The 12,265-nt window shown below is 39.6% G+C and overlaps 1 long non-coding RNA gene across 1 annotated transcript in view; it reads right to left on the bottom strand.

Moving 5' to 3' along the window:
- The window catches only part of LOC143673517 (uncharacterized), a 9,835-nt gene extending 1,690 nt beyond the window's left edge, over positions 1–8,145 (bottom strand). The window contains exons 1-2 of the long non-coding RNA XR_013170412.1: positions 7,764–8,145; positions 6,609–6,700 (exon numbers count right to left, since the gene is read on the bottom strand). This is a non-coding gene — a long non-coding RNA (uncharacterized LOC143673517). The remainder of the gene's footprint in view (positions 1–6,608; positions 6,701–7,763) is intronic.
- Between the last annotated feature and the right edge of the window lie 4,120 nt (positions 8,146–12,265).

The raw sequence follows: 12,265 nt of genomic DNA, 5'->3' as shown, positions 1-12,265 counted from the left end.
AGTGCTCTGGATGTAGAAACCTCACACTGCACCTTTAAGTTTATCTTCACATTTTCTGATCACTTCCCTGTCTGCTGGGCATTTTCACTAAACCATGTCAGCAGCATTTCAAATACAAGATGCCAAAGGATGCTTCAAGCAAGCATCTCTTATGAACTTCCCTATTTCTGTCATAATCTCTTCCATTCTCCCGGTCATACCTGCTCAACATTTTCCATTTCTTAGGCCAGTGTGGGCATTGGGGGTGGAATAGGGCTTGACCTACTAAGCATCTGAATGTACCAAAATATTCAAGGATATGTGAGAAGGAATGATACCTGGGGAAAATATCTGAGTTGGAAGTCCCTATTCCTTCTTCAGGTCAAAGACCAAAGCTTTCTCTGTACATTAGCCTCCATGTGGTATTATGTCCCCAAACTCATGGCAAAGCCTCCTGTCATTCTAAGTCACCATGCAATAGCAAATACATTCATTATTTCCTATGTATGGAAGATGACTCAACTTCTTTGACCTTTAAAGCCACTGGAATGTAACGTACAATAGTAAATTTCACTGCCCTACTGGAAACCTAAGAGGCCGTCATAGATGATTGAATTCTCCCTTTCCCTGCTATCAGAACGCTCCACTGTTCTATCGTTATTCTCATCTGGCCACCTGTATTAATTGGTTAACTGTAGCTGAAAAATTCCTTTCCTTCCAGGGGGAGAATGGGAGCAGGATTTGAAGACGGTGTTGGGAATGAAGGCATGAGAACAAGAAGGAGGGCATCTTGTAGTTCTGTGTATTTACTGTTAGCCAAAGAAACACAGCGGAGTTCCCCATAAGTAGGAAGGCCATTCAAATGCAAACAGTACAATGTTTGACTGTCCTGTTTGACCATGGTCAGACATATCTGCTTTATGATTTCACCATGCTTGTCTAAGTGTCATTACTTCTCCCGTTCTCATGACTGACTGTCAAGGAGACTGAATGCCTTCAGCATTTGTGGAGTCTCTGGGTGGGGCGGACAGAAGCTGGAGACAAGTCTTACAGGTTTACAGAGGAAATGATTGGAATCTAAGCAAAATTAATTCAGGCACAAAAACTTCTCATGTGTTCCTGGAACTGTCTGCTTTCAGGATTCAAAGGCGACTGAGTAGAAAAATATAGAAACAATGGCAGGGTTGGGTCAGGATAGTTGGCTCCATGCCCCTTCTCAGGGTCCTAGTCCTGGGATGTGGCGGTGCTGAGTCTGGGCAGACTGGATAACTGCTAAGTGGGCTGGAGAGTTCCTGCCAGCTCCTTCAGTCCTGGAATTCTCAGCAAGCCCAGACTAGCAGTCTGTTCTTCTCTATCTGCCTCCACAACTTCCTACACAGCAGGTGGGGCACACTGAAATAGGCTGGGTTTGGGTAAAGGCTCATGCCTGCAGCTTTTCTGATGTCCCTCTGAAGCAATTACCTTTCTGCTCTACCTCATTCTGGACCTCCAGCCAATACTGTCTGGCTAGTTCTCTCTCTCAATCAGACACATGCTCTGCAGGATCTTCTCACCCATCATTGCTGCAAATCCAAGCTGATGAGCTAAACACACATGCACATCAGAGGAGGAGGAAAAGTCTCTCTCTTTAACCCCAAACATACTGGCAGTCCCAAGAAGGGTTGAAAGCAAGCCAGTGGATGTACAGTTGGAGCTTGTCTTTTTCCCTTAAACTGCAATTCCTCATTGGCAGCTCTCTCAGCCTCTCCCCTAGAAGAACTCTCTATCTGGTAGATTTTTCAACCGGGAGGGAGGAGAAGAGACCAAAATTCCTTTAAAGGAGATTTATTGCAAATATACACAGGTGGGCTGACATCTAAGATGGTGACAACTCTGAACAAGGGAAAGTGTACAGGTTATATAGGGTGGTTGGCAGGAAATGAGGGAAGGGAGGCATTGGGTTTTCTTCATCTAGCTTGGGAGCGGCAAGTTGGCAGGTTTCCGTTGGTTGGTTTTGGAAGCAGGGTCTGAGTTGGGAATTCGTAACTGTTTATTGGCAGAGTTTAAAAGTTAGGCACCACTGCAGCCAGGCAGAGTTGTAACTGCTGAAGGGTGGATGTTGGATAATGGGTTTATAAGAAGAATGCTGTGGTTGGGAGGTCGATGTAGGTAGGGACAATGCTGTGACTGCTGCATGAGTTGGGGTGGGGGAAGATTCTTGGAATATTTGCTAGTACTTAGTCACATTGTAGGGGAAGGAGCTCTGCCTAACAGTGTTTCCAAGAGGTGACCTACTTGGCCGAGGCCCTTCTGCTTGGTTGCAGAGGACTTGTGCCCCATCTGCACTAAAATTGGAGCTCATGGAAGAGAATGGGGCTGGGGGCTGATGTGTCCTTCCTGATGTCCCTTCTGCTCCTTCCTGTTACAAAGCCCCTCCTTTCAAACCACATACTGGGGCCAATTCTCTGCTCTTTCTATTTTTTCTTTAACCCCATCAGTCACACACAGTGTTTGATTTTCCTCACCCCCTTGTAATCATGCTGAGAATTTCTTCCCTTATTTTGAGAAAACTGCCAATTATATTCACTACAGAACTCCAGACTCTGCAGCAAAGGTGAGGGGTCTTTATTATGATGGCCATTCTTTTCACCAGGATCCCTCTTTCATGAGTCTAATATCTCATGTATCCTTTGGGTAAAATCACACTACAGAGTTGGAAGAACCCTACCTTGACCCTTTTATGTTAATAATATTTCAAATGCACAGTAAAATGCAAGAAACAATATATCAAATTTCAAACTACTCACCCCCAGATGGATTAAATGTCAACATTTTGTCATTTATTTTAAATGTATTTAAAGCAAATGCAGTGTTATAAAATTGACATCATTCCTGAAACATTGGATCTTCTTCCTCTTCCTAATTGTGGCAAGTCTTTCTATTTGCTTAGGCCTTTCATTTAGTTTAATAAATTTTTAAAAATGTGTTCATAAAACTCTACTGAATTTTTATTTCTAGCATTTTCCCTATGTGCTTTATAGTTTGTTTTGCGTGAATTATAGTTTCTTTTTCTCTAATTGTCGATGATATACATGAATACAAGCAATTTTTCTGGATTTTTTTTTCTCACAGGATTCTGTATGTGTTTATTAATTCTAACAATGTATCAGTTAATTGTCTTAGGCTTTCCTCTTTTCCAGTTATCAAATTCATTTACTTACCTTCTTGGTGACCTCGGAAAGTCATTTAGTGACTCTCTTGCCTCTTTTAATTTATATGTAAAATGGGAGTAATAATAGCATATTAAAGGAATGTATATTATTGGGATGATGTGAGGATTAAAGATGTTATATTTGTAAATTGCTTACAATTTACAATTGCATTTGATGCTACTGTATAAATATAAACTATTTTATAAGTATTTTAATAATAGTACCTTCTTATTGGAGCTTTAACTTAATATTAAAATATAAGCATATACTTATAAGCTAAAGAAATTAATAAATTTTATAACCAGTCATCTTTGTTTTCCTAGAAACCACCTTACCTGTTTACAGCATATTATGTTTAAATGAAGTGCATATTTTGAATCACTACTATTTTATGAAGGACGTTGTATCAATGTTAATGGAAATTAGCTTGCGATTTTCCTTTATCATATTGCCTTTTACAGTCTTTGTTGTCAAGTTTATATCTCATAAAATGAGTTGAAAAGTTGTCCTTTTTCTTTTCTCTGGAATATTTTGTAGAAAACTGAAATTATCTATTATTTGACTATTTGGCAAAGCTCAACTCTAAATAAAACTCTTTGTGCCTATTGCTAGGGAGAATGGGTAGACACTGACTATTGATTGTTGCATTAATATAACATATATACTCAATTTTTCTAATGTAATGGCATAATGATTTTCATATGGTTTTCTTATATTCTGAGCTCTGCTCTATCTTTAATTACGTCTTCTTTTTACTTCCTAATAATACGTATTTAGCCATCTTTCTTTTTCATCAGTCCTGCTTAAAACATGTGCATTTTATTAGTTTCCAAAACAACTTTCGCATTGTTGAGACTCCAATGCATTTTAGTTTTTGTTCCATCTATATAGTTACTTATATTCAGGATTCCATTTTATTGCTCTTTTTCTCTTTACCTTTTTGGTGAGGTTGTTCTGCACTCATTTTATGTCCTAAGCTTGATATTTAGATTATTAATTTTCTGAGCTTATTAGTCTTTTACACCTATAATTTTTTTCAAAGTACAGCTTTAGCTGTAGCCTTTACTTATTATATAGTATGTTTATTATCTTTTATTTCCAAGTATTTAAATTCCCATTAAGTTTCCTTATAATGCTCAGGGTTTATTTGCCAGTATGCGCCTACATTTACAAATGTGAGGGTTTATTTGCTAATACGCACCTACATTTACAAATTTATTTTTTTAAGCTATCCTTTGTTTGTTTTTTTTCATTCAAATTTAAATGTATTATTGATAGAGAGGGTTATCTTTTTTATTCCAAGACTTTGAACCTGATTAAAACCTCCTTCCTAGCATAATTAATATCATTTTCAATGTGTAATTAAGAAGAAAATCTATTCTCTTATTTGGGGGTACAGGATTCTTTTTATCCTTTAATTGGTGTCACTTCCTGTGTTGTTCAAATGTTGTTTATTTTTGCTATTTGTCTATTGATCTATTACTCATAAAGGAGTTCTTGTTAAAATCTTCTACCACAATGATAAATTTGCCAATTTGTAAATTTTATATTGCCATTATATATCTGAGGCAATATTATTATATACAAACATTTTAGAAGTTTAATATTCTAATGTTTAACTGCAACTCGCCCATTTTGTAAACATTAAAGAAACAGAATTAAGTGCTAATAACTATCTATCTCTGAAAAATGATGCTTTTTACCTTACATATAATTTTTTAACATAGCATAACATTTTTTAACATAAAATGCCTATGCTAGATTCCTTCTGTTATTCTTTATCCTTAAAATTTAGGTATTTCTCTTGTTAATACTATAGCTTGATGTTTTTAACTCAATCAAATAATTTCAAACTGATAAGTTTGAAGTTGGCAAGGCTTATTGATAGTGATTTTGATCAATGATACCTTACATATTTCTAACAACTTTTTTTGTGCTTTATATTTGTCCTGCTTTCACTTTTCTTTTCTTTTCTTTTCTCCTTCCCTGCCTTTTTTGAATTAGTTCTGCCCTTTTAATATTCCCTTTTCTACTTCTGTGTTGAAGAGAAACACTTTATCTTTGCCTTTTCTTATGGTTACACTTATCTTTTTTAAAGCATGCAAAATGGATATTCTATTAAATATATTTTCAAACCCAAAAAAAGAAAATACAAACACTTTCAATTCAATTAAATTGCTCCATCTTGTATGAGGTAGATATTTTAATTATATTTTATTTTTAGCACCCATATTAGACATTATTAATATTATTATTAGTCAGTTTGCTTAAATCTGTGTAGCTGAGTATCAAATTAAATCAATTCTATACCATGTTGCTTCTCATACTTTTTTTCTGGGATCATTTTCCATGCTTGTAAACATAAGTTTGAGACGTTCTCTTGAAAGCAATCTCTGTGTCTTTTTTCTTTTCTCTTCCTGAAAATGCTTTTTATCAACCTCTTTTATTTAAATGAATGAAGACTAATTCTGAGTTAATGGTTATTTTTAACCCCTTTCTTGAGACTGTGCCTCCCAGTCTAATTATTCCTTTGGAAGATATGTATCTCTTTTCACTGTGACTGCTTTTAAAATCTTCTCTTTGACTTACATATACTACAATGTCACTGAGACATGTCTATTAATCCTACTTGTGATTCATTTCTCTTACTTGAGATTCATTTGGGTTCTTGAAACTGGCAGTTTATGTCTTTAATCAGTTCTGAAAGATTCTCTGCTAACATCTCATAAATAAATCCTCCATTCTATTTCCCTTTCTGATATTTCAATTATGTGTTAGAAAAAATGGGAAGTCCTAATAAAATATTATTCATAAATTCTAATTTACTAGAAAACTTTAAGGATGAAATATTAATTTGTTTCTGATTCAACTAGATTTATGGAGAAAGACCCTGAAAGAGAAAACAGGCAGCTTGGGGGAATTTGGTGCAGCAGCCACCAAAGGAAGCCTTGAAACTGGGACTGGCAGCCCATCATAGCTATTTCCCAACAGTTCCCAACACCCACCCCATCATTCTTCCAGTCAATGCTATGTCATTGCCAGGGGATAAGTGGGATCTAGGAGCATTTCTATAATTGATTCATCCATCCATTTATCATTCATTCACTCACTCATTCATTCTCTTTGAAATAAGTGTTCACTACACACCAAGCTCTAATGCTGGAGCTATGGACAAACTGGTAAACACAGAAGTCACAGCTATTGCCCTTGCAGAGTTTAAAATCTAGTTTGGTATCAAATGATCAGACAAGTAACTGTAAAATTATAAATATGGTAAATTCTACTGATCCTGTGAGAACTTATTAAAGGGGAACTGATGTAGGCAGAGAGGGGAGGAGACCCTTTTCTCAGGAGGTGATGATTTTGCCGCAATTTGAAACACAAGTTGATGTACCCCTGATGGAGAGGAAGGGTCAGAGCCCAGAGTAAAGGAAATACCTTTGAAAATCCCTATGGTGTTGAGATTGAATCACATCCCCTGCAAAAGATATGTTCAAGTCGTAACCCGGGTCCGGAGGGTGTGAGCCCATCTGTAAATAGAATCTTTGTTATTGGTTAAGGGGAGTCCAAACCAAATGAGGGTGGATCCTAGTCCACTCTGACTGATTCTTTATGTGGAGTCAACTGAGTTGGAAACCAGAGGTGGAGACAGAAAGAGACAGGTGGCATGTTACAGGCAGAGATTGAGCCTGCATCTGACAGCTGCAGACTTTGGAGAAAACATGGCCTGCCGATACTTTGATGTTGTACTTCTAGCCCCCAAAACTGTGAGACAATAAATTCCTGCTGTGTACGCCAGCTCATTCTGTCACTTGTCACGGCAGCCCTGGCAAACTAAGATAGGAGGGAAGGGATGTGACGATACATGGCACTAGCAGTGTGGCTGCAGTGGAGGGGGCCAGGCGAGCATGTGCAAGGTGGGGCTGGGGAGGTGGGGGAAAGAGAGACCCCACTGGACCTTGCAGGCCACTTTGGGAAAAGGTAGGCAGGAGCTGAGACCACATGAGGCACGGGTTAAGGAGACCTAAAGAAGACAGAAAAATGTGGTGCCCAGGGAGAACAAAGGAGTCTGGATATAATGATAACAGATTAATTTCCACCCTGGAAACAGCAGAGTGAGGCTGATTACTGGAAAAGTCAGGGCTGAGGAGGCATTTACCAAAGGGCAGCTGTAGAAGAAAGATAGGCGAGCAAGAACGGTGTCATCTCAGCCTGTGGTTCTGGAACCCCGTCAGACGTGGTGAGGTGACCTGGAGCTGAACCTCAGCACAGACAGGGTCCCTTGCATGGGGCTGCTCTGGTCTCTGAGGTTCCCCAGTGCTGAGAAGGCCGCCTAGGGCTCTGGGACTTCCCAGGGGTGCAGTGCTTGCCCTGCCTTTTTGTGAAGAGAGGAGGCAGCTGCGCAGCGCTGTAGAGTAACTGCTGGCACAGAAGTACGCAGATGTCTGGGTGGGGACAGCAGACTCCAGCAAGAGGGGAAATTGCTCTATACTCGTTCTAGAGACATTGTACTTCTCAGGGACTTCTCCTTTGTCCATGGTACTAACACTGACAGAGTAATGGATCAGCCCCAGCCCTGGATCTTGTCGGTACCAGTACATGGCGTTATGACTCATATCCTGGGTACATCTCAGTGTCATGCTCTGTCCTGCCCTCATGATATGGTACTTTGGGATCTGAGTGATGCCAGCAGCCACTGGACCTGTAGAGAAGGAGATAAAAAGCTGATGCTGCTGTCACGAAGGAAATGCTTAGGACTGGGGTCTTAAAACCTATGACAGGAATCCCCCCCAGGACTTACCAGCTTCAGGAGACAAAAGGTCACACCGACAGGAGGCTGACGCTCATGGCAGGGGCGGGGCAAGGCAGCTGGGGCAGCCTTCTGGGTTTGTGTAGTAATGAGGGAGGAAAGGGGCTCCGGCAGGGGTTGTTCTGACTGGCCCTCTCCCAGCCCACGGCCAGCCCCCCACCCACCCTGTCATGGGTGGCCACACCCTTTTCCCAGGCTTTCAAATGAAAACCAAACATGCAGGTGAAACACTTAGAATGAGAAGAATGCCTAGGTCTGAATTTACACAGGTCTCACATGTCAGTGTTTCTTATTGATCTTTCTGTAGAACTGTTTGTCTGTTTCATTCCCATGTCAATACAATGCTCATCAGCACACTGTTTGTTATCTTAACCTTTTAGATTCTGTCTAAAGTTCAGAGAAATCCTTATGGCTTCCTGATGCCTTTTATGACTGGTGTGTCCCAAATAGTCCTTCAAATATCCTTTGCTAACTTGCTTAATTGACAATATTGTTAATCTCCTTCCACTACAATGATACTCTCTGGTTCCTGTTTTCAAATCTCAGGGGAAGGCATCCACTTTGAAGACTCCTTTCACTTGGTTCCTTACCAATTGCCCCACAGATGGACAGACGGGACACCTGCCCAAATCAGGGAGCACCTCCAGACTCATGCAGGGCGCGTGGAGTGAGACAGGAGCGGGCAGGACCACCCCACACCTTGTGGCCAACCTTTATGTGGGGAAAATCGTGACTCTTCAGCACTCTAGATGACCCACTGGCGCAAAGGTGTACAGGTGTGTACGGGGGAGGGGAGAGGCAGACTCCATGTTTTAGTTGAGTTTGCTAAAGCTGAGGAAATACAATATACCAGAAATGGACTGGCTTTTAACAATAGGAAATGTATTGCCTTACAAGTTGACAGTTTTGAGGCCCTGAAAAGTCCACATGAAGGCATCACAGGATGATACCTTCTTCCTGAAGAAAGACTCTGGAGAGCCGGACTCTGTCACGTGGGAACGCATATATCGGGTCTCCTGGTCGGTCTGCCCCGGTTTCGCTGCTTTCGGTTTTTGGCTGCTGTCTCTCGGCTTCTCTGGCTTTCCTCTTTTAGATTTTCTGTGGTCTTTTCTTGTCTTTTCTCTGCTTTAACCTCTTATAAAGGACTCCAGTGAGAGATTAAGACTCACCCCGCACGCACACACGTGCACACAAATGAGGTGGGTCAGATTTCAATTTAAGATCTTACCAAAAGGTTTACTGATGAAGGGTCTACACCACAGAATGGATTAGCTTTAAGAACATGATCTTTTCATGTTTACATATATCTTCAAACCGTCACCGCCAGAACACATGAAAAATGCTCTGTTTTTATTTAAGGCATCAGTTTCATGGTGAAACACTTTATTTGCAGAATGGCTGACATGAATAAATGTACACATCATTAGATGCATATAGTGGAGTTCAAAAACCGTTTTTATTGCACAGAGACCAGACGTAGAATGACCCTGCACTTGCTGTAATCCCTGCTGTCTCAATCTTGAAATTCTTAATAAATTGTGAACAAAATCCTCACATTTGCATTTTGTACTGGGTCATGCAAATTATGAAGCTGGTCCTGAGTACATGATTTTGTGTTTCAGATTCTGGTCACCTCTCGATGTGTTTGGCTTCTTTTTACGACATTACATGTCTAAGGTCTGGGGGGCACAGCATTCACAGGGCCTAGAAGAGGACAAAGAAAGTGCAGTCGGATCCAAAGAGAAGCCTGTTGCTACAATTATGACAGGAAGACGCGAAGCTGGGCCTGGAAAGCCCCTGAATGGGATTCATATCATTTTATCACTTCATCTGCCTTTAGATAGAATTGTTCCAAACGTGGAGCAGGTATCCTATACAGTTTCGAATTCTTTTTGAACTATATAACTTTCCAGAAATCTCACTTTTTTTGGTATATTGACCTACAACTAAAGAGGAAGTACTTTAGTGGGTAGACACTTAAAATTTCTATTTAAAAAAAAAAATGCCTGAGCAGGGAGCCCAGAATAAGAACGAGAGCCTTTAATCCTGAATACCTTAATAGAATGTCTGGATACATCCCAGAGTATATTAAGCAGATAATCAAAAAGTATTGGCAAAGACCCATGAGGGATGGGAGAAAAATTATGGTGCTATTAAACTTTACCATGGGGAACACCCTGGATACTGTGCCAAACATCAGGGACACCCAAATCAATAGGCCAAGCACTTGATCTGGCTTGCTCTTGTGAAGCTTATGTATGTAGCGGAGAAGCTTAGCTTACCTATAGGTATGTCTAAGAGTCACCTCCAGAGGACCTCTTTTATTCTTAGATGTGGCATCTCTCTCTCTCTAAGCCCAACGCTGGAAGTGAACTCATTGCCTTCCCCCTATGTGGAACATGACATCCAGGGATGAAAGTCTCCCTGGTGGCGTGGGAGATGACTCCCAGGGATGAGCCTGGCCCTGGCACCGTGGGATCAACAATGCCATCCTGATCAAAAGGGGGAAAAGAAGTGTAACAAATAATGCATCAGTGGCTGAGAGAGTTCAAATAGAGTCTAGAGGTTATTCTGGAGGTCACTCTTATGCAAGCTTCAGTTAGACATTACTAGGTATTACAACTTGCCAAACCCCAACCAAAACCATTCCTGCCAATTTTAAAGAACACTCAAGGCATTATATAAGATTATACAAAAGTTCCATATATTAAGGTAACTTTCCAAAACTTACAGCCTTCAGATGGGTCCCTGAACCAGATAAGTCCTGAAATACAGAGGCACCAGCCTTTCCAGAACGTTAACTAGTTCCACCCCATCCCATATTATACAACCCCTTCCAACATGAAAAATTTAAAATGGGCATAGCCCAAATACCCCTAAACAGTGGGAAAAATATCAAAGCTGATGGTGGAGTTATACAGAGAAGCTCAGGTTTAACAAATGAGTATGACTGCTGAATCATTATGCTGGTATTTCTTTTAGTCTCCAGTACCTTAGAGCAGCTAGAAATAAAAACCTAAAATTGTAGAGTCATAACCCATTTCAAACTCTGAAATCTATTCTACAACTAATTGTTATGATGTACTTTGAAATTCATTGCTTTATATATATGTTATTTAAAGAGGAGGAGGAGTTTACAGAGAAGATAGGATTTAACAAATGAATGTGACTACTGAATCATTATATTGATATTTCTGCTGATCTCCAGTGTCTTGGAGTAGTTAGAAGAAAAAAAATGAAAAATTATGGAACTGTAACCCATATCAAACTTTAAAATCTGTTCTATAGCTACTTGTTAAAATATGCTTGGAAATTTATTATTTTTTGTATATATGTTTTATTTCACAGTAAAAAAAATGCTTAAAAAATGCCTGAGCAAAACTAATCTCTGTTGTTGTGGGTGAAAATAGGATTATATAGGGGTATGGAGGAACTTTCTTGTTGGTGGAAATGGTCTATATCTTAAGAGGAAAAGTGGTTCATAGATGTGTACATATGCATTGGTCAAAAATCACCAGCCTGTATATTATAAATGTGTAATTTTTAATGAATATATACAAATCAGGTTGTTTGTCTTAAATGCTTGAGGAGAGATGTATGCTACATGCTTTAGTTAATTTCATGTTATGACTCATCGGGCATATAATTTCTATTTCTGTGACTTCTGAGGCTGCAACTATAGGGTATTAAGGCAAAATGTGTCTGTATCTGCCTTCACACAAAATAAGAAATGTTGGAAGAAACTGTCCAGTATTAACAAAGAGAATCAAGATACCCAGGAGTCCTGTCATATGCCAAGTATTTTATGCTGATAAAAATTTTTATTACAACCCTGTTAGGTAGAAGTTATTAGTCTGATTTTATAGAAGAAAGAACCAAGTTTAACTGGCCTCAGTTCTTGACTAGCTAGTGTCAGAATTGAAATCAGACACAGGTTCACATGGCAACAGGTAGGACTCTCACCCTACGCCACATGGCCTCCCAGACAAATTGATCTTTTATGAATGATTTCATTAGAGCCAGCAGGTCTGAAAAAGGACAGGGGATACATTACAGTTCTGGAAATAGTTGATGAAATGCCTTATAGCACAGGGTTTTAAGTGTGGGACTTAAAATCAGACCAGGCTCTGAGTCCCAGTTCTGCATTTTAAGAGCTACTTGATTTGATCAAGTTATTTGATTTATGGTCCAATTTCCTCACCTGGAAAATAAGAACAATAATAGCATCTGCCACTTTTTTGTGTGTGTGTGATGATTAATGGAAATTATGCAAATGAAGCACCTA

Source organism: Tamandua tetradactyla, chromosome 1 (genome assembly GCF_023851605.1).
Source record: "Tamandua tetradactyla isolate mTamTet1 chromosome 1, mTamTet1.pri, whole genome shotgun sequence".
NCBI lineage: Eukaryota > Metazoa > Chordata > Mammalia > Pilosa > Myrmecophagidae > Tamandua > Tamandua tetradactyla.
The sequence above is the reverse complement of the archived record's forward strand: the minus strand, read 5'-3'. Positions and strand labels throughout refer to the sequence as shown.